We start from the raw sequence: 25,647 nt of genomic DNA on the forward strand, positions 1-25,647 counted from the left end.
GCCACAGTAGTCCGACTGAGGCCATACAACCCAAAGTATGGACCATATAGTCAACTCATAGACACACACAGATACATAGACACTCGTATAAATACATAGAGACCCGGAGAAATACATTCAAGACACAAGCCACAGTAGTGTGACTGTGGCCATGCAATCCAAACTATGGACCATAACACCATCCCTGCAGAGGGAGCTGGTAAGAACGTTGGGTTGCTCGGTCAATGGCCAGGGTCAACGGTGGCGTGGTGTATTCCGCAAATATGGCCGACTGTGAGGGCGGGCACAAGCCGGCGTGAGTAGGTTAAACGTTGAGTTTTATAAGAGCACCACGGGGTGACCAGCCCCTCCCCACCCTCCCTACCCAGCCCCTCCCTACCCTCCCCTCTCCACCCAGCCCCACCCTCCCCTCCCCACCCAGCCCCTCCCTCCCCACCCAGCCACTCCCTGCAAGACGGACGGATGGACACAATAATCCCCTGTGGGCTGGTGTAACCAGGAGGTTCCTACCAGTATTAAACCACCACAGTCTGCGCTCCTTCAATGGAGGAGGAACAGCAAAACGACACCAACTCTCTGTCTGCTGAAGCCCTCCCGTCGTCGCGAACAGACCTCGACATTGCCATTTAGCTCGTGAACAACAACATTGCCGTCACGCGCAAGAATAGACTGGAAGAAAGGCGACGATCGCCGACGTCTTTTGGGAAGAACACGGCTCATTAAGAGAGATGGATAGGGAGAGAGACACACCTCCGGGTAAAGGAAAACACACACTATCTCGGCCTCGCTGTGCGCTGCGTTGCACCGCTAGTCGAGTAGATAACCTTGCGTTCAATAAACCATCAGAGCCAGGATGAACGTCCAACTCCAATCGTCATTTATTGATTTTAACGAGGTAAAACTGGTGAGAAAACACAGATACAGCATCTGTTATAATCCGGAAACACCAACACAATGAACACCACAGCATCAGAACATTGTCTTAGTTAACAATAAATCCTGGACGGACCAGGCCCCTACATTACCACTGAACAGCTAGACAAAAGCACAAGCCGGTGCGTTGCATACAGGCACATCGTGTATTCATCCCACTGCACCCCAAATGTACAGCATTACACATAACACTAAACTGTGGATGAGATACTTCGTCATCACTCTCAGGATCGCAACATAGTCACCTGGGCACAAGTCTGACTCGACCTACTAAATCACAAGTAACATCCACAAGAAGGAAAGTCGCAGGTTTCGTTACTAACTAGGCCTCGTATTTACTACAACAACTTAACGGCACCATAAAGGCATTTACATCACTATAACGGTCATTCCAACATTACAACAGCATTGCCAATATTATAGGAATATAAACAAACTTACAGACAATGCTTCTTAAGCTCCCACAATGGACAAGTGCGGCTGTGGTCTCACTGAGATACGATGCGTGCCGCCATCTTGAATTATGAGTAAGATGGCCGTTGCCCGCGTGGTTCACTGAAAATCTAACATCGTGACTTCTTGGTCACGTGACCAAAATTAACATAAAAAAACAGGAACTTCCTGTGAACGTACACTCCACATCTGCCATGAGGCAAGACACACACATTCGCAAACACCCCCGAGTGAGTTGTATTCCTGCTGTGTGCAACACTGGTTTGGAGCTGCTGACTCGGCTCTGATATCTGATAATGAATACAACAACAACAATAAAAACCCGCCGCGTTTTCTCCCAGCGCTTGTGTTACTGCCCGTAAGGTGAGAGGCGCTTGTTAATACCACTCATGGTCTGCCATTGTGCACAAACGGCTAGTTTTACGCTGCCGTCCTAATAACGATTTTCCAGCCTGGGTCGGAAATTGTAGCCAGTATGTGTATGTGTGTGTATATGTGTGTGTATGTGTGTGTGTGTGTGCGTGTATGTGTGTGTGTGTATATGTGTGTGTATGTGTGTGTATGTGTATGTCTGTATGTGTGTGAGAGTGAGAATCAGTCGAGCGGCAATATCTTTTCATCGGTTGCGTAACGCTGTGTGGAAGCTACCTGGTCTGTCGCTCTGCACGAAGCTTCAAGTCTTCTCGGCCACAGTCATTCCCTCCCTTCTCTACGCTTGCGAAACGTGGACCCCCCTAATGGAGCATCTTCGCCGGTTGGAAACATTTAGGCTGGCCTGCCTACGATCCATCCTGAGTTTAACCAGGCTGGATTGTGTGAGGAGCTCATAAATCCTTGAAAGATTTGAGCAAAGTCCCATCGGTGAGCTGCGTTGGCTGGGTCATGTAGCCCGCATGCCCAGCCACCGCATGCCGAAACAGCTTTTGTTCGGCCGGATCGAGGGGGCTAAACGGGCGTGGCACGGGCTAGAGAAGATGGAGTGATGTGGTACAGGAGGATGTGGAGCTGAGTGGACTTGCCGATGACTGGTACCAGCGGTGTCAAAATCGGCTTCTGTGGAGGAGGCTCGTGAAGGACGCTACTGGGAAGTTGGAGGCAGCCGCTCTCCAGCAACAACGGAGGGCGGAGGAGCGACGCTCACAACAACGAGCGGAGCGCCGGGTGGCTAAAGCACGTCAAGTTGAGCACAGTAGGGGGCCCAGGTGGTGCATCAGCCATTCATCTCAGTCGACCCGTGGCACCTGGGTCTGCCCCGTGACCTCCTGCCAGCGGACGTTAGACACTTCACGTGGCCTCAAGGTGCACTTGGCCTGGCACAAGCGTCGTGGTGACGTCACCGCCACTTAGTGGCGAATCGCGGTTGTTGTGTATGGTGGGGAGGGGTAGTGTAGTGGTTAGCGCGCTGCACTACGAACTTGGCGACCTGGGTTCGATTCCCACTCACGGCAAACACCAGTGACGATGATCTGAACCGGTCCTGGGTCTCTCCTAGGTGGACTCAGCCTCAAATGAGTATCTGGTGCGGTGTGTAAACATCGCCGCTAGGGAGAAAAAGGTGGTCGGGCGTAGTGCTGGCCACCCACCCCTCGTGTCCCGTTACTGGCCTTCATAGGTGCTCACTAACAGCACTTGCCCCTACAGTCTGTTAAGGCTATACGGGAGATCTTTGTCTTTGCATGCGTATGTGTAAAAGTGTGACCGTACAATAGTGGCCTTTCGCGGTCCCGTGGTAAATAAAATAAAACGTTTAAAGTGACCTCTACATCAGCCCGAGCTTCGTAACTCCACAGTTCGCGTCGCCTTTTAGTCTTTTGCCTCTTCACGGTGAGTATGTTATTTTGTTTACTTTGTTGCACGATCTCTCCGTCTCTCCCACGCCTTCACCCACCCAACTCGTGCGCCGCACGCCGTGTCAGCCATGTATGGCCCTCCCTCGCGGTGGAATGAATCTAGGAGACATTTACGAAATATTTATTTTGGCCTGCGTCCCAATTCCAAAATTTTGGAGAGACGAAACGAGAATCCGGATCCTCTCGCAGTGCATGCGAGACATCACCGCATGTGTTAGAGAATGTCTAGCGGAAGTTAATGCTGTAGAACTATTTCTGACATTCGTTGAAGTAACCGAGTTGACATATTTATGCGGAGGGGGGGGGGGGTGCGCAAATCCCCCCCCCCCCATGTGCCCACAGTCATTAATGACCAGGCTGAGATCATTACCACTGTCGGCTACGTACGATGCGAAATAAGTTCATACATGTCGTGTACTAATTCAGAGACACGAGTAGGAGGCGTTATCCCTCTTACACTGGTCAACAGACTTTTTCTGGCATAAGGTATTCCAACGGTTTTAAGGTAATTTTTGGGTGCTGATTCTAAATCTGGCATCAGTTTTTGTCTATCACATCAGGTTTTTAAGATATAAATATTGCATTTTCAATAAAAACTGCAGAAGAAAAATATTAAATAAATGTGGATATCTACATAAAATGATATTATAAACACACTATCCTAAAAATTCAGCACAATATTTTAACACTAAAGCAGTCACTGACTCGCAACAACTTGCAATCATAAGTGGCAGAGTTAATTTCGGGTAAAATCAATGAAAATGGGGTATGCCGATAGCATAAAATGAGATATGATAGCGCAAATTTGAGATCAGATTTGGAATCAGCACCCTGAAATTAGTCTAAAACAGCTGCAAAAGTCCAGGCCAGAAAAAAATGTTTTTCTTTTTTGACCAGTGTAATCAACTTTCATCTTCTTGGTTCTTTCGGTAAAATCACGTAGAAGGGAAATAATAAAATAATAAAAATAAAACATAATAAAATAATTCTCACGACGTTTCGACCACAACGCAAGCAGCCGTCCTCAGGTGAAGACCAGGTCTGTCGGGGAGACAGCGTCTGAATGGTAATCAAACCAACCCACATGGCAGACACAGCGCGTGTTTGGGTGTGAGGTGCGCGGGTGGGGTGAGGGTCGTGGTGGGGCGAGGCAGCTTCATCTAGCAGTGGATTGACTGACACGGTGCTGAAAGTCCCGTGGTGACTTCTGAGAAGGGCTGTTGTGTTATCGATGCCATCATAATGAACACGTTACCGAGAAGGACACGGAACACCGCCGACATTTTGACAACATTTTCTGGTTGTATTTCACTGTTCATTCAAGCGCACGCGGGTGTGTATTTGCACATGTGTTTTTGAGCGTCACACTTTTGCGACTGTGAAGAAGGAAGGGAGGGGGAAGTCTGGCACACGGCACAACCGCCTTCACACCCCTCCCGCCCCCTCCACTCCCCTCCAGTGCATGATCATATATTCACTGGAGACATTGCGGGGCATTTTAGTGAAGACTTTTGATGCGATTATACGTTCGGGAACAGCTTGGCAGTTTCACGTAATAAAATAGACTTGCAATAATTTTAACGAAATTAAGAACTACAAGCGAGCAATTTGTTAAAGTCGTTTGAAACCAATTATGAATTAAATGTGCTCTAATGTTGCACGCTCACACCAATAACGTAACTCGTTCAAATAAAAATAAAAAGTCTCACTGAATCTCCAGATTATTATTTTTCATGAGGGTTCTGCTACATTGGGAATGTTTGGCCATTTTAAAGTAATTTGTGTTTTAGGCTTCACGTGGCAGGAGAGGGGAACTCACGGAAGAAAACCGCCACCTCGAGTACAACGATGGGGGGGGGGGGGGGGGGAGTCACACGCAGTTTAGCACGTGGTCGGCTTTCGCGACCAATATCATCCATAATACAGCTTTTTCTTGGGTTAAATCGCATGAAGATAATATCAGTCACACGCAGCAGTGATATCTCACAGCCACGCCTCTCAGCTGTGAGCCTACAACACCGGGAAATCCCTAGCGGTCACCCATCCTAGAACGAACCAGGCTTTAAATCTGCTCAGCTTACGACATCCAATGAGGTTGGACGCACTCACGTCTGTATGTACGTTGGAATTATTCGGCACCGCACATAGCCATCCGCGCTAATCGGATGTCCGGATTCATCGTGATGTGATCGTTGATTTATAATCGCTACTCAAACTGACTGTTTTCACTTCACGTGGCTTGGCCACGGCAAGTGGGATGAAAACAACCATGCGTTATAATAATGATTAGAAAACACATTCACTGCAAGGTTGTTCATGAGCTGCTCCACCTGGGCCTGTGAATATATACTTGTAGTTTATAATAAAATTCCACGAATAGATCAAATACAATGGGCATTCACGTAAAGCTATCTCGCCGTTGTGTTAATGCATTCAGTATAGCAAGTGTCGCTGTTACCGTGTTTAATGAGCAAGGATTTACAAATAATAAAAAGAAACTAGTGAAAACTATCATACCAGTCGTGTTTACTTTAAATTCCATGACCAAATTTCTAGGTCACTTTTCTGATGTGTTTTTAGGGTTGTTTCTGATTAGTTCTTTTAATATCTTTAGTTTTTTTCTCGCAAACTCAATTTGTTTCATCCAGGGTCTCCTTTGAAAAATATATAAATGTTATCACTATTGCCTCTCATCTGTTTTGTAAATTGCAAAGTACCCGAACGTGAATAAAATACCCTGCTTGAATGAACACACGAATGAACGTGCACCGTCATGAGCGTAGGCAGCGCTGTGAGCATTCACAACAACAACAACACACACAATGTTTACGCGTCCGTGAGAGAGAGAGAGAAAGAACCGGGGCATGGTGCAACGTAAAACAAAAAAATGTCTCTCTTTGTTTCCGCCAATTAATCCTTAAATGACAAGGGTGCTCTCATGCCTCTCTGGGTGTGCTGGGCTGCCCCCCCCTCTCTCTCTCTCTGCGGCCCCGACTTCCTCGGAGCCCCGGGGCGAGGGTCCAGGGTGCAGCCCGGCACATGTGGCTTCCAGCAGCGGCGGGCAGCAAGCGGCTGATCACGAGGCGCGGGGGCAGCCAGCAGATGACGGAAGGAAGCGCTGCCCAGGCACCCACCCGCGCGCACTCCACAAAATCGTCTCGCATCAGATGATCGGCCCATGCGCTTAACCATAAACAATGCGAATTCAACTCCGATGAAGCCTGGAGATCGGAATGGAGTACAAAGGAACTCACAAACACCCTCGTGCAAGACCAGGCGCAGAAGATCCTCTGGGTTTGATCTTCCACGAAGCTCATGGTCCACCCCCCACCCTAAACCCCAACCGCACAAACCATGGCATTAGATGTGGTTACCTGATGCACAAATGTAAAATACATTTTAAAACCTCTCCAGTGTGCGACTGTGCTTATCCAGAACAGACCGTACAACGTATAACGACGCAATTCCCGATCCACACATACAAAGGAGACATTACAGCGACGATACACTGCACTACTCCTGACGCGGTTATCTCAGCTTGACCACCTGAATGTGAAATTATCGTTATTACATTAGCCGTACGAAAGAAGAAGAAGATGATTGTTGTGTGACTACGATCCCCCCCCCCGCCAACCCTCAAGACCCCCCCACCCACCCCTCTCCAGGCGATGTTTTGCCTGAGATTGAACGCTGAGGCTTGTGGCCAAGCTTCAATCGCCCGGAACGGCGTTGAAGCTGGCTTCTTTGGAAAGCGTTGCGAGTTGCTTGTCTCACTCTGCACACACAGCGCGGTTCTTCATAACGCGTAAGGAAAGGGCTATCATCGTGCACTGTGAATCAAAGCCATTGCCCGATACGTCGCCGATTATAATATATATATTTCTTTTTAAGGCCAAGGTGCTATTGACGAATGTGTTTTTTTCATGATGATGATTATTATTATTATTAGTTATGCTTGTGCACCCCTTCAAACATAGCAGCAGCATGCCCATCGTCAATCCCATGAGTCAAACGCTGCATACCGCCGGTTCATGCAGAATGTATATGTTATTGACAAGAGCAAAAAACAAAGATCTTCCGTATTGCGTTAAAAAACTGTTTGGGGCGAGTGCTGTTAGCGAGCAGCACCTATGAAGGTCGGTGGGGCACACGAGGGGTTTGGTGGCCAACACCGCGCACGGCAGCTTTTGTCTCCTCAGCTGCGATGTTTACACACCGGTACTCATTTGAGGCTGAGTCGACCTAGGGGAGGCCCAGTACCGGTTCAGATAATCGTCACTGGTGTTGGCCGTGAGCGGGAATCGAACTCTGGTCGCCGGGTTCGTAGTGCAGCACGCTCACCCCTACAAAGACAAAGATCCCCCAGTATAACCTTAACAAACTATTGGGGCAAGTTTTGTTAGCGAGCAACTATCAAGGCCGGCACAGCAAACGAGGGGGTGGGTGCCCAGCACCACGCACGGCCGCCTTTGTCTCCTCAGTGGCGAAGTTTACACATCGCACCAGGTACTCAGTTGAGGTTGAGTCGACCTAGGGGAGGGCCAGGACCGGTTCGGATAATCGTCACTGGTGTTGGTGGCCGTCAGCGGGAATCGAACTTGGATCACCGGGTTCGTAGCGCAGTGCGCTAACCACTACGCTACCGCTCCCCCACTACACCACCGCACACACACATTTAGCAGCGAGAACCTCACCACTCTACCCCTAACCCTCCTCCCCCCAAACCTCCACCCCCAGTACCACATAAGAACTCCCTCTCACTTCACAATGCAGCCACCAAAAAGTCGCGTCACGAAACGTTACGCCGCACACTGATCTTCCGCGCGTATTCCTGGTATTATTATCATTACTATTATATTTTTTCTCCGCCTGACATTTTATTCGTAAAGTTCGCTTATTTTACAACAAGACGCAAGCAATCCACGCGAACATTCGATCGCGCGCGAGCCACGCGCGACAGTGGCAGCAGACGTCGTCTCGCTGAACCCGCGGCGGAGACGGAGGCGGAGTGCGGTGGCGAGCGCGTTTGGATGCGGGTGGGAGATAAGAGGGAGGAGATCAAGGAGAGCTTGAGGAGGTTGCTACGATGGAATTGGGTAGTAGGGGCTGGTGAAGGAGGGGAGCAAAAAACGGGGTGTTTCTGTCCGGGCACTTCCTTTGGAATAGCTTGTGCCAGCGTCATCACGCGAACTCCGGTAATTATCCTCGCCAAAGCAGCGGCTTTTTGGCTGGCCATCGAACAAAGGCGACAGTCACGGCCGCATTGCGCGGTTTCAGATGCGCCTCTGCGGTCGTCTGGAACGCTCTCTTCCTTCCGATATTGGGAAGCCACTCGGAGCGATGCACTTTTAAATGTAGATTGAAAACAAATTTCTATAGAACTGTATATTCTTTGGTTCTTTCGGTGAAGTCACGTCGGTAGAAGAAAAACAATAATACAAAGAAAGTGAATAAAAATGTAAAATAGTAAAATAAAAATGATAATAAAACACTAACGTAAACTGTAGCCTGGTTCTTAATCTGAGTGAGCCTACTGGCAGTCTATAAGGTAGACTTGGTATTTGGTTCTTTCGGTAAAATAATAACAAAAAATAGAAAAATGAAAGCTTCACCATTTTTTACTATTTGTTTATTATTTTACTGAAATAATCAAAGAATAAATCGACATTATAGACTTCCAGTACACTCACCAAACTTAATAACCAGGCTACAGTCTACATTAGTGTTTTTTGTTTCCAATAAAAAAAATATTCACTTTATTTGTATTCTTATTTTTCTATCTACGATACTTTACCGAAAGAACCAAATAATATATGAATTCCTGCAGTCAGGAAAGTTTTAAGTCAAAAATACTATAGAACTACTTTTTGTGTTTAGTTTGCTGTCCTTCCCCCGCACCTCCGATTATCACGGTTGGCTACGTACGATGCGAAAGAAGTTCAACGTGCATTCGTCAAACTCATCAGCCATGATCTATCGACTGCGGTATTAATCTAATGTAATGTTTCAAAACGGGGGAGGAAGGGAGGGAGTGGCGGGAGGGAGAGAGGGAGTGGAGGGAGGGAGATTGAGTGACAGAGTGTGGGAGAGACAAATATAAGTGAGAAACGCAGAGGCAGAGGAGGGGACGAAGGAGACAGAGACGAGTGAGTGTGTGCGTGGTTTGCGTAGCACGGGAGCGCACCCTGCCCGGTGCATTGCAGACAGCCTGCCGCTACCGCTGCTGCTGCCGCAAGCCGCTGCTGCTGCGACCACCGCTGCTGCTGCTGCTGAAGCGGCTGTTGGGTGGTGGTAATCTGGGGGTATTAAGTCGCAAAGGCTCCGACGGAGCGGCAGCGCTACCGCAGCGCGCCCGTGGCTCAGACTGCGCGGCGCCGGAAAAAATGCTCGCGCAGACCGCAAGTCCTCGTAAGCACATAATGAGATAGTGACATCACGAGGACCTTATCACATTCCACGGACGCGCGCCGCTACTCTCCTCCTGCTGCTGCTACTCGGCGGAGGTAACAGCAGCAGCAGGAGGACGAGGAGGACGAAAAGTAGGGGAAGGAGGAGGAATGCTCCTGTTCGGCATGACGTCCGGCTTTTCGCTCAACGTGTTTGGGGTTTCTTTGGGACTCGCGTCAGTTCACGCTCTGTGTGTGTCTCTCTCTCTCTTCTTCTCAACTCGCCAGGGTGGCGAGATGTTACCTACCTCGCCTGGTTCTGCATGAGGTCATGGGTTCGATCCCGACCATGACGCCTGCTGTATATTTGGAGTGCGTGTGATATCTCTCCCCGTAGTCGCGTGGATTTTTCTCCAGGACCTCCGGTTTATCTCTCTACATTTAGTATCAACATACATTTAGAGTATCTGGCTGCCATATATATCCATATGATAAGCCACTTCGTTGAGCTCTCATTGGTGGCCAGGTAGCTTCTAATAAAGAGCTTTTTCGCTCAGTGGGCCTTACCTGGTAAAATATTCCTTCTCCAGGACACGATTTCATCTACTTCAAGATCAAATATAGTTCCTGAAGAAGACGTTTTCAGCACGTGCAGCGAAACGTCGGAAATTACTGCCAACAGCAACACCAACACAACCCTGAGAATACAAATGTTAAGTTCAACGTTGATTTAGTTTTCAGCCAGGCGAGAACTCCAGAGACCAAGATGTAGTCTCACTTTCACGAGTGACCCGGGCCCACCAATATTTACAAAAACGAGATCGTTAACAAACCCCCATTCACACACAGGAGAGCGACGAAGCAAAACACAATGCAGAGAGTAATACCGACCAGAGAGAAAATGTCGTAGAGCTACATGAGAGGGGGACTATCTTAGTGCTGCCTATAAGTGGACGCCCTGGCCACCAGCAGTCGCAAGCAATTGCAGGGCTACTACACCTTTAACTTTGTTGTTGTTGTTGTTTTACACGCATCGTCCTGTATAAATATACGTACGTATGTTGAACTTCTTTCGCACCCTGCGTAGCCAACTATTGCTGAAATCGGAGGTGCGGGAAATCGGAGGTGCGGTGGCTGGCCCCCCCACCATGGCGGAGGCCACTCTTCAAGTGTAAAAAGAGGAGGAGGAGGAGGAGGAGGGGGGGAGCGGAATTTGGCGGGCGGGGGGGGGGGGGCAGCTGTTTAATCCCTGACAGGTTAAATCTGCCCGTGTAAATCTCGCGGGGGTCGTCTGTCACACCGCCGCAGGCTGACGGGCGGCAGCGTGGCAGCCCGCACCGCCCCCTCCTCAGCCACGGCGGATGACAAGAATCAAACGTGACGCGTCAGACGACGGCACCGCGCCGCGCCGAGGTTCAGGCCCCCCCCCCCCTCCCCCCTGTGATCGCGAGCCAAGCGCGCTTAGCACGAGTCGCTTACCTGCGGCTCAGTCCCGGTTGCGTGGCGACGCAAATGGGGTTGTGCGTGCACGCGCATGCACGCGCACACACACACGCGCACGCACGCGCACACACACGCGCGTGCGTGCGTGAAGAGCGGTAGTTGTAGTGGATAGCGCGCTACGCTGCGAACCCGGTGATCAGATTTCGATTGTCGCTCACTGCCAACGTCAGTGACGATTACCTGGTGCGGTGTGTAAAGGTCGCCACTAGGGAGACAAAGGCGGCGCGTGGTGCCGGCCACCCTCTCGTGTGCCGTGCCGGCCTTCATAGCTGCTCGCTATTATCACTTGCCCCAAAAGGTATGTTGAGGCTATACGGGGGATTTGTGTCTTTTGCCCTTGCAGAAGAAGGCAATCCGGCGACCAGAGTTTAAATCCCACACGCGGCCAACACCCGTCATGAATACCTGAACCGGTCCTGGGCCGCCAGTCCCAAGCGAGTACCTGGTGCGGTGTGTACACATCGGTATTGGGGAGACAAAGGCGGCTCAGCGTTTTTTCTGCCCCCCACCCCCCTCACGCATCGTGCCAGCTTTAAATAGGTGCTCGAAAGATATTGAATCCGCTTTAGCTATGCCACCTCGAGGTGGCATAGCTACTACTATAGCCTCATGGGCTATATGAATGGCAACATGACGTCCCCTGCTGTTTGATATAATTAAAGCAATACATGTTTAAAAATGGCAAAGGAGCAGCCCTGCAATTGCCTGCTCACGCCACTACTGGCAGAAGGGCCGAGAAAACCCTCTTCAGTGGGTGATTGGCCTACTCTTCCACGCTGGCCATACGTTTTTAAAGGGCTGGCAGTACCAACACCTTATCCCACCAGCACAATTAACAATAATTGTAAAAAAAATCAACACGTTCATCAACAACACTGTTATCAAAAAAAAAAACAGATATGATTGGCGATATTGAGGGCAATGGCCCTTCCACATAGGACACAAAGACAAGCAAACCAATAAAACATATTCGTTTTTCACTTAAGTTGACAAACTTCCATGTACGGGAAATAAACAATTAACCGTTTAACTGTCACGTGATTAACATTCGCTGTAGCAGAGCAAGTGGCGAAGTGTAACGCCGCCGGTTTGTAAATAAAATCTGTAACTTGAAGAAATCTCAGAAGATGGTCTTTATGTTATCTGCTGCCATGGGCCAGTTCTCGAACACAGAATGATGCTTCTACGCTGTGAGGAATTCCAAATGGGTTTCGTCCCCACGTGACGTGACACCAACAGCACACATTCCAATAACTAAACTACTATTTTTTTATTTTACCAGGTAAGGCCCACTGAGCTATTACGTAGCTCTTTTTCAAAAGCGACCTGGCCACAAATGATAGCTCAAGGAAGTGGCTTAGTCACGTAGAAATGTATGGCAGCCATATACGCTAAACGCTAAATGTGGAGGAGGAAACCGGAGAATCCGGAGAAAATTCCACGCGACCACGGGGAGAGAGACACGCAATCTCCAAGCATACAGAAATGAGGATCGGGATCGAACCCCCGAACTCCTGTGTACAACTACGTGACAGACAAAGCACAGTGACCGATCCCTCCATCGACGAAGGGCATCCTGAAGTGATCCACTGCTCACTGTGGACGCGAGCACGACACGCCACAATTTAGAAGCCGAGTCAAGAACAAAAAACCGCTTTGCAAACCACCAGCGCGGTGTGGGGGGGGGGGTGATGTCACTCCATGACCCTGTCCCTGTAGCGGCCGCAAGAGATTTGACTGACGGCTTCTATCCCAGACGCATCCCGGGGCGTCCGCTCTGCACTTACAAGCGATCGTTGTTGTGCTGCTGCTGCTGCACGTTGCACTTAAAGGGTTTTGTTTTTTTCTTCCGTGACCAACGCGAGACGCGAGCAGGGAGGATTGGACGCATTTTTTTTTACTTGTTGTTTTTTAACCAGGTAAAGTCCCACTGAGATCTGTAGGTCTATTTTTCTCAGAATTGACCTGGCTATCACAAATGATAGCTCAACGAAGTGGCTTGTCATCACGCGGACATTTACAGCAGTGAACGCGTGACGTCGATTTGCAAATGTGGAGGGAAACCCCCAGAGGACCCGGAGAAAAGTCCACGCGACCACGAGGAGAGAGAGAGAGAGAGAGATGGGACACGCAAACTCCGAATATCCAACAGGCGATTCAAAGTAACACGTCGAATATTCGCCCTCCTTCCTTTGTTCGCAATTCTTTCGTTGTTTAACCACCGTCCAATGACCTCACGAGCTCCCCTGAATGGAATGACCCCACCCCACACACCGTGCCCATTGAGAGAAGAAAACAAAGAGAGGGGGGGGGGGACCGGAGGGCCCCCACCCATTTGCTTATTGCTAAATGCCGCCGGGGCCATTCCCATCAGCGTACCACGTAGCCCGCGGACAATACGGCTCGACGCCTCCTCGAATAATGACGGCGTTTTAGGATTGAGCCGTATCGCAGATTATGCGAGAACAACAAGGACAATCTACTGTAAACGAGGCGGCCAAAAAAAACGATCCCTCGCAACACAAACCACTGTATATGCGCACAATGCCCCATACAAATGCCCAGCGATGCCTCCGTACAGCCCTCGCCGCTTGACAATACGCGAAAGAATCCAGCAGTTAGCGAAAGGAATTACGGTGTAACCTCATCTCACAATACGCTGCCAGGGTACAGCTCCGAAGTTCTATTATAAACATTGGAGTCAATCGCGGCGATGGGGCTCTGCAACAATTACTCCGCGCCATGTTCAATTTTGGGCCAAAACTAAAACAACATTCTATTGAAAGTTATTGTTTCTCCTGTTCAATTCTGAAAAGTAGACGAGTAAAAAAAATGTATTCGAGGCGCACTAAGTGGAAGAAGACACGGCTCTAACATCTTTGTGCAACTTTAGAACGGGTTTTGGGGTTTTTGTTTGTGTGTGTTTGGGAATTTTGTTTTAATGTTTAGTTTGTTTACGCACCGTCAGCTGGGGTTCTGCCCGTTGGTGCAAGTAAGAGGTCAGCACACTGGACCTGCGGGCAGGTCCGTGCGAAAGGTAAAACAGCGGGGCAAATTCATTCAATCCTCCCGAGCGCAGGGATTGGCAACTTGCGGCTCTGGAGCCTGCAGTCACGAAAGTTTTAAGTAAAAATTTACTTCATTCGGTTCTTTACACTCTAAAGCAGTCGCAAACATGCGACTCCAGAGCCGCATGCGCCTCTTTAAGAACTGATTCGTAACTTTATTTATTAAGGACCAGCGTCTCGTATTCACGTGCATTGCGGCTCTTGAAATGCTGGCTTTTTAACCGAATTTTTAAAAAAAATGGTTCTTTTTTGTTATTTTGTTTCGTCGACCCGTGCACGAGCTGGCTCTGTTCACCGAGCGGTAGGAATGAGGACACCGCCAGCACCGGTCGCGTGTAGTGAGGTGATTCGTGGGCATTCGCATCTCTTCCAAACAACAACCTTCTGGCCAATGTAGAAGAGTAGGGCAACATGCCTAGGGGAGAAGCTGTCTTCGAGATCCCTCTCGTGGGGACCCTTCCACCGGCAATGGCGTGAGCAATAAATGCCAGGCCTGCCCCTTTGCCTCTTTGCCTTCACCGATCAGACACCAATTAGGTGCAGTATGAGATTGTTCGCACGGTGGCATTACTTTTGCATGGGAAATATTATCATCGTTATCATTAGCCAAGCTCAATCAACTGCTGGATGAAGGCGTCGCTCCGACCCAACCTGCACTGTGCAATCAAAGAAATTATACAGCGTGACAAATCGGTATATATTTGTTATATATATAAATGACAAATCTACCGTCACTAATTTGAACTCGTGAACCCACACCGTGATCACGACGCACCAAAACCATTTGCAGAGAAGTCGCTGCAGCAACAATAACAACAACAACAACAAAAATACAAGCGAGGCATCAATATCGAAAGGAGGACAATGCTTTGCAATGTGAAATTAGCCCAGACATTATTCTAAACCGGGGCTAAACTAACAGACCGAATCCAGAGGGATGCAAAATGCCAAAGCTTTAATCACGAAGCTGTGCTCCATCTTCCTGTTTTCCCAAACATGTTTGTTCCCCAGAAGGCTCGGGATTACGAGGAGTTGGTGGTTTGAACCCGTGACCGCGTAATTAGCGTGGGGGCCCCGCCTGCAGCTGCACGTTTTCTTACGCCCGGGCACAGGAAAGTTCACTTGCACCCCGGCCATAAATCACTGCCAGCCTGCAGAGACAAAGTCTAATTACCCAAGAGGGCCCACTGCCAGCAACAAAAAAAGGCCCACGGAAGGACGTGAACTTCGCGCAAACCGAGAGACCGCATTGGCCGACGATCCGTCACACGTGCGAGGGTTCTTCGCCGTGGTAGTGGTGGCGATGGACGCGCCAGTAGGGTTAGCGGTCACAGGGTCAGTGGTGACACCGGCTTATTTTTCACTTTTCATATACATTTCTTACGACTGCGACTTTCGGTTTACGGGAAGTCGTCGGATCGTTTAGCTTGAGTTTCGGGGTTATATTTTCATTATGTTCTGTGTGTGTATGTTTTTTTTCAGGAGTTCATATGTGCAGCACCCCCCCCCCCCCCCCCCCACTATTACCTCTACCCAACCCCCTTCCCCCAGTGGCCTGTCTGGTCGTGGGATCTACAAAAATGGGCCGTGCTTGGCAATCTATAAGGAATCTAGAGCACCCACAATACAAAAATAAAACTGTGTAGTTTCAGAGCAGCGGTTAAACCAGCCGCATTCAGCAATACAACACACGGTACAGGATATTGTAACAGCAGCCTACATTTCAACGTATATAGCGTCTCAATGCAAATGCATCTTAGTACTGCTTTACAAAAGGAAAATGGGTTTTGCTTTAAATTGCAGAATGAAACGTTACCTTGGTCTTTTCCGCCAAATTGCAGTCCAACTGTGAGATCGGTATCTAACATGAGACAAACTATCCAGCCATATCTTTCGCAGTGCAGTCCAATGCACCGTGTTAGAAAGCAGCCTGCGGAAGTGGATAGCACAGAGCTACTTGTGAAATCCCTCCAACTGTCTCCGGTACACATGGTAGGCGGCGGCAGTTTTTACCCATAAGCCTCGTCACTGACAGTAATGTTCTTTGCCTGAGAGTCAGACCGAGCGTTTTAATTCTCAGAGGCTGGAACTTGTTCAAATAGATTTCAGAAGCCAGATTAATGTGGCGCACTTTTTTGTGTGCTAACAGTCATTGGTGACTTGGCTCAGCCCTTCAACTTCACTGCATTTGAGAAACCGGTTAGATCATAGGCAGCTGTCTGGATTCTAACCCGGGGCCTGTGCGGTTGCCAGCTGAGCACTTTGACCGCTGAGCCACCGAGCCACCTCCAAAAATATATTTTTGTTCACGTTTTCCCGATTCCACTTTCAGGGAGGACCTTACATGGCTCATGCCATGCGCAGTTCATGATGGAGTGGGTGACAGCGTGGGATCGTGAGAGCACGCACGAGAGAGAGAGAGAGAGCATCCGGCCACCTTATTGCAGAACAAAACTTACAAAAAATAGAAAGCAGTATTAAAAACAATGAAACGAGAATTCAAATTCAGGGCATATGTCTGCCATGGTTCACAGCGCATGGCGGATGACACAATCGTGCTCACACACCATGCCCGTCTGCTGCAGCTGTAATCGGCGGGCGTGGGATGAGAATTTTGGTCATGCCACTGGCGAATTAATTTTAAAATGTTCATGATATTTTCTGATATTATAATTTTTGTTGTGACGTACAATACCTCGGGGTGCTTAGTAGAAATATATTTCTGAAATGTCATTTATAGTCATCATTATTATTGACGTAACCTAGCATCTTAGTGGTTGTTAGCTCAGTGCTCTGACCACTGTGCTAACCCGGCCACCACCTCAATAGTACACAACAACAACAAAACACCATGAAAAAAAATGTGAATATTGAATTTGGCATTGAAAAGAACGAAACGAAAGCTATTTCCAACGCTAATAGCGCGTGGCGGATGACACACGCTCACACCCCGTACCCGCGTCTGCCCGCAGCAGCAATAAGCGGGCGTGAGTATGAGAATCTGGGTTATCCGGGTGGCACACGAAAGTTGATAATTGGCAGGATTAACTCTACCGCCAGCGTCGCAACCACCGCCGTGCGAAGGATAAACTTGCGGCTGGTGATGTAAGGCAACGCAAATAGCCGTTGATGAACAATGTTTCCCAAAAGCATTAATATAGTTTCCTGTGGTGGTGGCCGTGGTGGTGGTGGTGGTGGGGTGTTTGTGAGTTTTAGCCGAAAGGGCTTTTGTGAGCGTGGCTTTTAAGCGCACGGTTATTTTGTTAGTGGGCTACGGGGAAGATGGATAATATATTAATCTAAAACTTAAACGGCGCTTTCAAATAGGGTGATGTGCTTTACGAGTTAACGATGCTGACCTAAAACAAATATTTTAAAAAGGATGCAGTGGCCCTTTGTCAATCCACTGCTGGATTCATTACTCCTCCATTGCCATGACGGTCACAGGCAGTGTTTGACGATACTTCGCCACCGCTTGTCTCATCTCATTCAAATGCCCTGAAACCAACGTGATTTCGTGTTCACGTGAGCATTGATCTCTTGATTTGATGTCCACATGGACATTGCTCTCTTGATTTGGTGCTCACGTGAGCATTGATCTCGTGATTTCGTGTTCACGTGAGCATTGATCTCGTGATTTCGTGTTCACGTGAGGGTTGATCTCGTGATTTCGTGTTCACATGACCATTGATCTCGTGATCTCGTGTTCACGGGACCATTGAGCCATCGGTGCTCATCTCCTGTTTACATTCGTACAGAGCCAGTGGTAGAAAATCACCAATTCCTGTGTCGGGGACGAGTCTATCCATGGGACAACTACTGTTGACTTCCCCACGAAGCGGTATCCACGTTATCGACCCCAAAGGGATGATGGGCTGAATCAACGCCAACCGTCATTTGAACTCGCAACCTTCCGATAGCGTGCCACTCACTTTCTACCGCTGAGCTAAGTGTAAATCTATTTACCGGCGTGTACAGCCGTTCTCATTGGCTGGAGGCCAAGCGCCGCCCACCGCGCCCTCTCATTGGCTCCCTTTCCCCTCACGTGCATGTACAGTGTGGATGCTGGACTTCTTTCGCACCGCACGTAGCCAACCGTGACAATCGGCTGTGCGGAGGAACGGCAACAACAAACACAACACATACAAAGGCAGTTCGAAAGAAATTAGTTTTTAATCTACTTGACGTGAAAGTGCACACCTCCAGAGGCTTCCTGACATCGGAAGGAAGAGCGTTCCAGACGGCCGCAGAAGCGCATCTGAAAGCACGCTATGCATCGCGTCTGGTGCGTGACGTCAGGGGGGAGGGGGGGGGCAGCGCGCGGGGGGGGGAGGGGCTGCCCAGGTACCCAGCACGAGGGAGCGCGTGTGGCGAGATGTTAACTACCTCGCCTGATATACAGGAGGTCGCGCACGGGTTCGAACACGAAACCTGACGCCTGCCTGTACATTTGGAGTTTGCGTGTTATCCTCCATGGTCCTCCGGGTTTTCCCCTCCACATTGAGAATCAACGTGCGTTTAGAGTACACGATAATCGATTTCTTTGAGCTGGCGTTTTTTTTGGGGCCAGGTCGCTTCTGAAAAAGAGATAAATAGCTCAGTGAGCCTTTCCTGGTAAAAAAATATATATAGGTACGCGAGGAGGAGGTGGGGTGGTCACCGGGGGATGGAGGGATCGGACTGTTGCGGATGGGGGGAGTACTATTCGTGTATATATATCCGAAATATAACATAGTAATTAAGAATAACTACGTTTCTTATTCGCCGTAATAATTCCTGCCTAGTGCCCCGTGAAGGCCAGCCATCACAACCATTGATGTCGCCAGGAACAACCGTTGACGTCCACACCTCCTATTAGCACGGTTGGCTACGTAGGGTGTGAAAGAAGTTCAACATATATACATACATTTGCTTTGCTCCAGTCGGGCAGGGTAACTGGATGTACAGACGTGTCCCCGTATGAGATAAAAGCAGCGCACTGTGCATGTAAGAGGTAGCTGCTAAGAGACTCACACTACTGGGCTATAATTTAAGATGACTGGCAGCACTAAATGAATGCTTGACAAGTAATGGGTACTGGAGACCATCTTTTAGGCGATGGATGGTTAAATATCCAAACCTTTCATTTGTAGAATATCTTTGTCGCCGTTTTGCTACATTTCCGAAAATAGAGAGGTTAACACCGCTCCATGAATGATGTTTCCAACCGTATTAAGCATATATAATTTGTCCCAATATATACTTGATTTGGAGCTTTCGTGACTGCAGGAATTACTCTTTGGTTCTTTCGGTAAAGTCCCAATATACAATGTTTACTCTCCCTAACTCTACCTGTCAGACCGTATCTTCACTGGATAAGTGGTGCTGGTCGGAGATGCAATGGGCCCTATGGTGTAGTGTTTTGATGAGGGAATTCTTCTGAGCTGGATGGTGGTGGGAATCAGGCTTTAGATAGGAATCCGTGTGGGTGGCTTTCCTGTAGACCGAGTGTCCCAACGAGCCATCAGGTCTCTTCTCGATAAAAAAAAAAACATCCAGGAATGGTAGCTTGCCATTATTTTCCACTTCCATGGTGAATTTAATCGACGGGTGTCTGGAATTGATGTGATTGAAACGTTGGTTCAGTGCTGGCAGGCCATGTGGCCAGATGACAAACGTGTCATCTACGTATCTCTCCATGAGGAGGGACGTAGGGTGGATGTCTGGATAGCATCTGTCTCAAATTTCTCCATTAAAACATTAGCTACCACTGGCGATAAGGGAGAACCCATTGGGGTACCCTCATTTTCTTTGTAGAATGTACCATTCCAGGTGAAGTAAGTGTTGGTAAGGCAGTGCCTCACCAAAGTTGGTACATCAGGATTCAGTCCCTGTTGGACCAAGTCTTCGATGATTGCAATGGTGTCAGGTACAGGAACCTTGGTGAACAGAGAGACTACATCGACACTGACAAGCAAATCATCTGGAGACAATGAGATGTCCTTGATCAGAGAAACCAACTTCTTGGTTCTTTCGGTAAAGTCACGTAGAAGGGAAATAATATATTTTTTTTCATTTTATTATTTCCCTTCTACGTGACTTTACCGAAAGAACCAAGAACATGAATCCCTGCAGTCACGAAAGCTTTAAATCGAAATTTAGAGAAACCAAGTGAGCTGAGTTAAGTACAGCTGATGTGGTCTTGCCTGTGAAAGGAAGCAGGGTCTCAGGCAGCAATCGGGCCAGTTTGTAGGTGGGTGAGTTCATGGTGGAGTCGATAGGACGCAGCAGGGTACCTTCTTGATGGATTTTTGGAAGGCCATAAAATCTGGGTGGTCTAGCTGATTAAGGTTTTAGAGAGAGCTCCTTGGTCGGTTCGATTAGAGAAGTCGAATTAGTGATTATATTGTTAGTTTTCGTGGCCAGGCAGTTGGTAGGATCTCTATTGATTTTGGTATAGCTGCCATCATTAAGAAGGTCCTGAATTTTGTTGTTGTAAGTAGTTGTATCCATGATGACAGTGGCATTGCCCTTGTCGGCTGAGAGGATGGCAATGTCATCTCTCCTTTTCAATAGAGCGAGTTCAAAATTATCGTTCTTGCTGATGTTGCTAATTGGTTTCTTAGCGTTTTTGAGGATAGCAGCGATTTCAGATCTTGCAACGTCTGCCGGGATGTGTCCCAAACCTTTGAGGGCTACGTCTACCTGGGCAATGATATCATCCACTGTTATGTCTTTAGGGGTGACTGCTAAATTCAACATACATATCGTAGACACACGTACATCTGTAATATAATAACGTACTAGATTATAGCTATACCTCTTTGTCGATTCACTCCTGCATAAAGGCCTCACCCAACTCGTGATGGTCATTGGATCGTGTGACCGTACGCAGGCCAACATTACACAGTTCCATTACCACTACATTACCACCACTACTATTATTATATAAATGCTGCACACGAGTATATCTTTGAACAATGCATAGCAGTGCTAGCGTACGGTGTTGGGGTGGGGGGGGGGAGTTATGCAATTGTCAAGTTCGGAGAAGCCCCACGCGGATCACACATCGCAATTTAGGTCTTAACGTTGTCAGCCGGAATAGCCCTCCATGTCTCCCTCTCTCCGGGCGAGGCCAACGGTGACATTGGCGCGGGCAAGCAGCAACCACGCCCGCCAGGGTTTATTTATTTTATTTTATTCGGGGTGGGCGGGGGGGTCGTGGAGCCACCCTGCAATTAAAGACATAGCCGATTTTGGGCGGAGGATCATGGACATCGATCTTCGACAAAGGATGGGATTGTATTCTTTTAAATAAAAAATATATATTAAAAATCTTGATTTAATATGGTAAATATAGTATATATTTTTTTAAAATGTTTTATTTGTAAGTAGAAAAACACTGCTTGTGGGTTTATTGATTTCAGGCTCTGCTATGGCTAAAGGCACCGTAGTAACACGTTCGATTGTTTTATACGACCTCTGCAAAATTATGTGCAAGAGTTGATCAGTGCCTCCCTCTGGGCATACCCAATTTTCTTTCATTGCCAGGAAATGCAAGTACAGCAATGGATTTGTGTTCAATTTATCATGTGCGGAGATTTGAGTTTACTACGCAGTTAATACACGTGGGGTTTCTCTGGACACTTAGTTAACCTTCAACATGCCGAACGCTTATTAATGGAATTGACCAAATATCCAACGTTCACGAGCAGTGGCGTAGCGAATCGAGTGTGCAGGCGGTGCAATTGCAATTTGGACCATGGTCCGCAAAAGCTCAGCCGCGTGGCTGCAAAGAGGGGGGCGATTGGACCGGGGAGGGCCCCAATTCATTTCTCGGCACCACGGCCCATGCCTACCACGCTCGATACGCAGACCTACATAGACACCCATAGAGATACACAGACACGCATAGCGATACACATATACCCATACAGATACACAGATTTCCCATAGAGCTACATATACACCCATAGAGATACACAGACACCCATAACGATACACATATACCCATACAGATACACAGATTTCCCATAGAGCTACATAGACACCCATAGAGATCCACAGATACCCATAGCGATACACAGATTTAACATAGAGCTACATAGACACCCATAGAGATACACAGACACCCATAGCGATACACAGATTTAACATAGAGCTTCATAGACACCCATAGGAATACACAGATACTCATAGCGATACACAGATTTCCCATAAAGCTACATAGACACCCATAGAGATACACAGACACCCATAGCGATACACAGATACCCATAGCGATACACAGATTTCCCATAGAGCTACATAGACACCCATAGAGATACACAGATACCCATAGCGATACACAGATTCCCCATATAGCTACATAGACACCCATAGAGATAGACAGATACCCATAGAGATACACCGATTTCCCATAGAGATACCCAGATACCCATAGAGATACATAGAGACCCACATACATATATTAAGAAGCATAGAGACACCGCACCTCCGATTAGCACGATTGGCTACGTCCGGTGCGAAAGAAGTTCAACATCCAAACGTGCTGCGCATACTCCGCAGGAACCGTTCCGAAAACGATCCTTCAGATTCAGCGAGTGATGTTCTCCTGGCTACATACATGGCACATTTTCTTGAGTGTTCTGAATCATATTGAATGTTGAGAAGCTGAAAATGTATTCGAAATTGACAACGGATGTACGTGTGCATGTTAATATTCTTCTGCACTATTGCCAAATCGGAGGTGCCCGGGGCAAGGACAATGAACTTAACACAAAAAGGCAGTTCCAAAGAAATTCGTCATCAGGCCTCTGATGACGAAGGTGCCCTATATCGGGCAGTGGAGCGAGCAGGCTCGTCACCGCGTGCATGTGCGCTTTTTCTCAAAAGGTCACCGGTTTTCTCGCACACGATGTTTAAAAAAAACTCAAAAGGAACAGAACCTAACATCCTAAAACATAACTTCTTAAAATAAATATTTTTTTTTATATACCCACAGACGCACACAGAGAGACTCGGTGAGGTTTTACTGGGTAAAGATCGTACATTAATTATTTATAATTATATTATTTTTACGGACACCCCCCCCCAGGACCCACGAGTATTTATTGGCCGTGACAGGCAAGAGTTTATGAACCTAACCAGAACAAAGGACGCCAAAACAGAGTTTATAATTTTTAACTCCTCTGCCACTGCCCCTGGCCCAACCATTTCACCCGAACGCCCTGGACACGGCACAGACCCGTGCGCGAATGCATGTGCCGAGAGTTTTAAATAACATCTCTCTCACAAACAGCCCACTACAGAACTCCCCCCCCCCCCCGGTTCCACAGCGGTTGCCTTGCCCGATAACGCGCGCGGCCCTCATAAGTCATCACTTACGCGCATCTGAGAGTTGGTCTTTGTGCCTGATTGCAGCAAATGAGGCGCAACTGGAAACTCACACATGCACTTTGGTAAGTTGCTTTTCATGATTAAATTCAGTTTAGTTTTGTTCGGGGGTTTTTCTTTCAAAAAAGAGTACTCTCGTCTGCCACTTTGTTTCGTCATTTTGATCAGGGTTAACACGTAGTAGTTATTTACACTATGAGACCTCCTTTACCAGTGGCAAAATATAGTAATAGGTTTTTACCCGTTCAACTGGTACAAAAACTGACACCTTTATACAAGGCATCATGTTTGCAATAACCACAACACAAGCAGTCAAAATGCAAACAAAAAGAAACAACTGATGATGATAATGATATGCACTGTCCTTGAAGTTTATTGGTCCACACCCGAAACAACTTTTCTTAGAGCCTAGTCTCCATTGGTGTTGGACCAGATGACGCCAAAAGGCGTACAAAGACAGAAAAGCTGTCTCGGGTGTGGACCAATCAACTTCAAGGACAGTGCATATCATTATCATCATCAGAGTTGTTTCTTTTTGTTTGCATTTTGACTGCTTGTGTTGTGGTTATTGCAAACATGATGCCTTGTATAAAGGTGTCAGTTTTTGTACCAGTTGAAAGGGTAAAAACCTATTACTACGTAGATGTAAGTCGACGTTCGTGACCAATATTATCCATCACGAAGGTTCGTTTTTTCGGTTAGATATATTTACAACCGAAACGAGGAAGACTTCACAATTGTGCCAAATCGCCTGATGAAGCTGGTCGCAACCACCAGAGAAACTGTCATACTTAAATTTGAAAATGTCGTGGCGTTTACTCTCCAACACACCGCTGTGCTGAAGTGCTGACTGATTGGTACGTTTCGTTCACGTGACAAACCTTACTAATTGGCTGCATCGGGTGATGGTGGGTTAACGACACATTTATATTAACACGATCTAACAACAACAAAAAACTCTATTGTGGATTTTGACACCGATCTGCCTTCAGTCACTGGTACGGTCGTGATATCAACCCTTCGTCAATGATACACGTGCATTATAGAGACGCGTGCGCACGTTAGAGGTGTAATGTTAACTGTTAATCACAGTGGTTTTTTGACATAAATGGAGAGATTGACATCTTGACGGATGTTGAATTTCGTCCGATTTTTGGTGAAACTTGGCAGTATCGCCATTGCCGCGGCACAAATTGCCAATCTGGTGTTTCGCCACCGGTTTGGTCAAAATGTGAATCTATCCCAAAGCGGAATGAATATTCTCATATAAATAAACAAATATGAGATTACAATTATTTAACAAATTATTACAAATATTATAATCATCATCATCATCATCTATAAACCATTGCTGCTGTTCGGGTAACAAGCACTATCGCCCCCAAGTAAACCCGGCTTAGTAGCACCGTGGAGAAACGCACCAGGCTGGCGACGGCGTAACTATCGAGTGGCGCAGGCGGTGCAACTGCACCGGGGGCCAGAGGGATTCAGGCTCCTGGCAACGAAGAGACTCGGAAGGCCCCGTTTCATTGTTTGTTTACCTTTCCTATGCTTTGCTGTTGGAACGTTTTGACCCGCGACCTACTGGACATGTGTGAAAAAGAGCTTGACTGCTCATCGGATTCCTCCAATAAAAAATAAACATCCTGAATCCCTGTACGAGGGCCAGTGCCACCAGCGCGGCTTCACCGCATCATGGAGCACAAGCAAACATCGCGTGGCACCTACCCTGCAGCGTTTGGAATACAATACCTGCCACTCTGCCAGTGCTTGAGACGAAGTACCAACGTTGGGTCAACGTTGGTATGTGGTTGGAACCGTTGGACCAACGTTTGCCCGACGTTTTTTTTTTACGCTTACTGGTCGATGGTGGCATTTCGAGTGTCGTGGGATTTCCGTCGTCCTCGTTTGGCTAAATCAACCCGGAGTGCGCCGCCACATCTCGTCCAGAGCTCGTGCCAGCTCAGCAGGGACTGAGGCTGACTCGTCGATGAATGCTTGACCCGCAATGAGCAGCAGAGGGCAGTGCAGCCTTTTTTGCCTTTATTTCCAGAGCAACTGTTTGTCAGGTAGCACGCG

This window comes from Lethenteron reissneri, chromosome 21, assembly GCF_015708825.2.
Source record: "Lethenteron reissneri isolate LAM-NWPU_2019-01 chromosome 21, ASM1570882v1, whole genome shotgun sequence".
In the NCBI taxonomy this organism is placed as follows: domain Eukaryota; kingdom Metazoa; phylum Chordata; class Hyperoartia; order Petromyzontiformes; family Petromyzontidae; genus Lethenteron; species Lethenteron reissneri.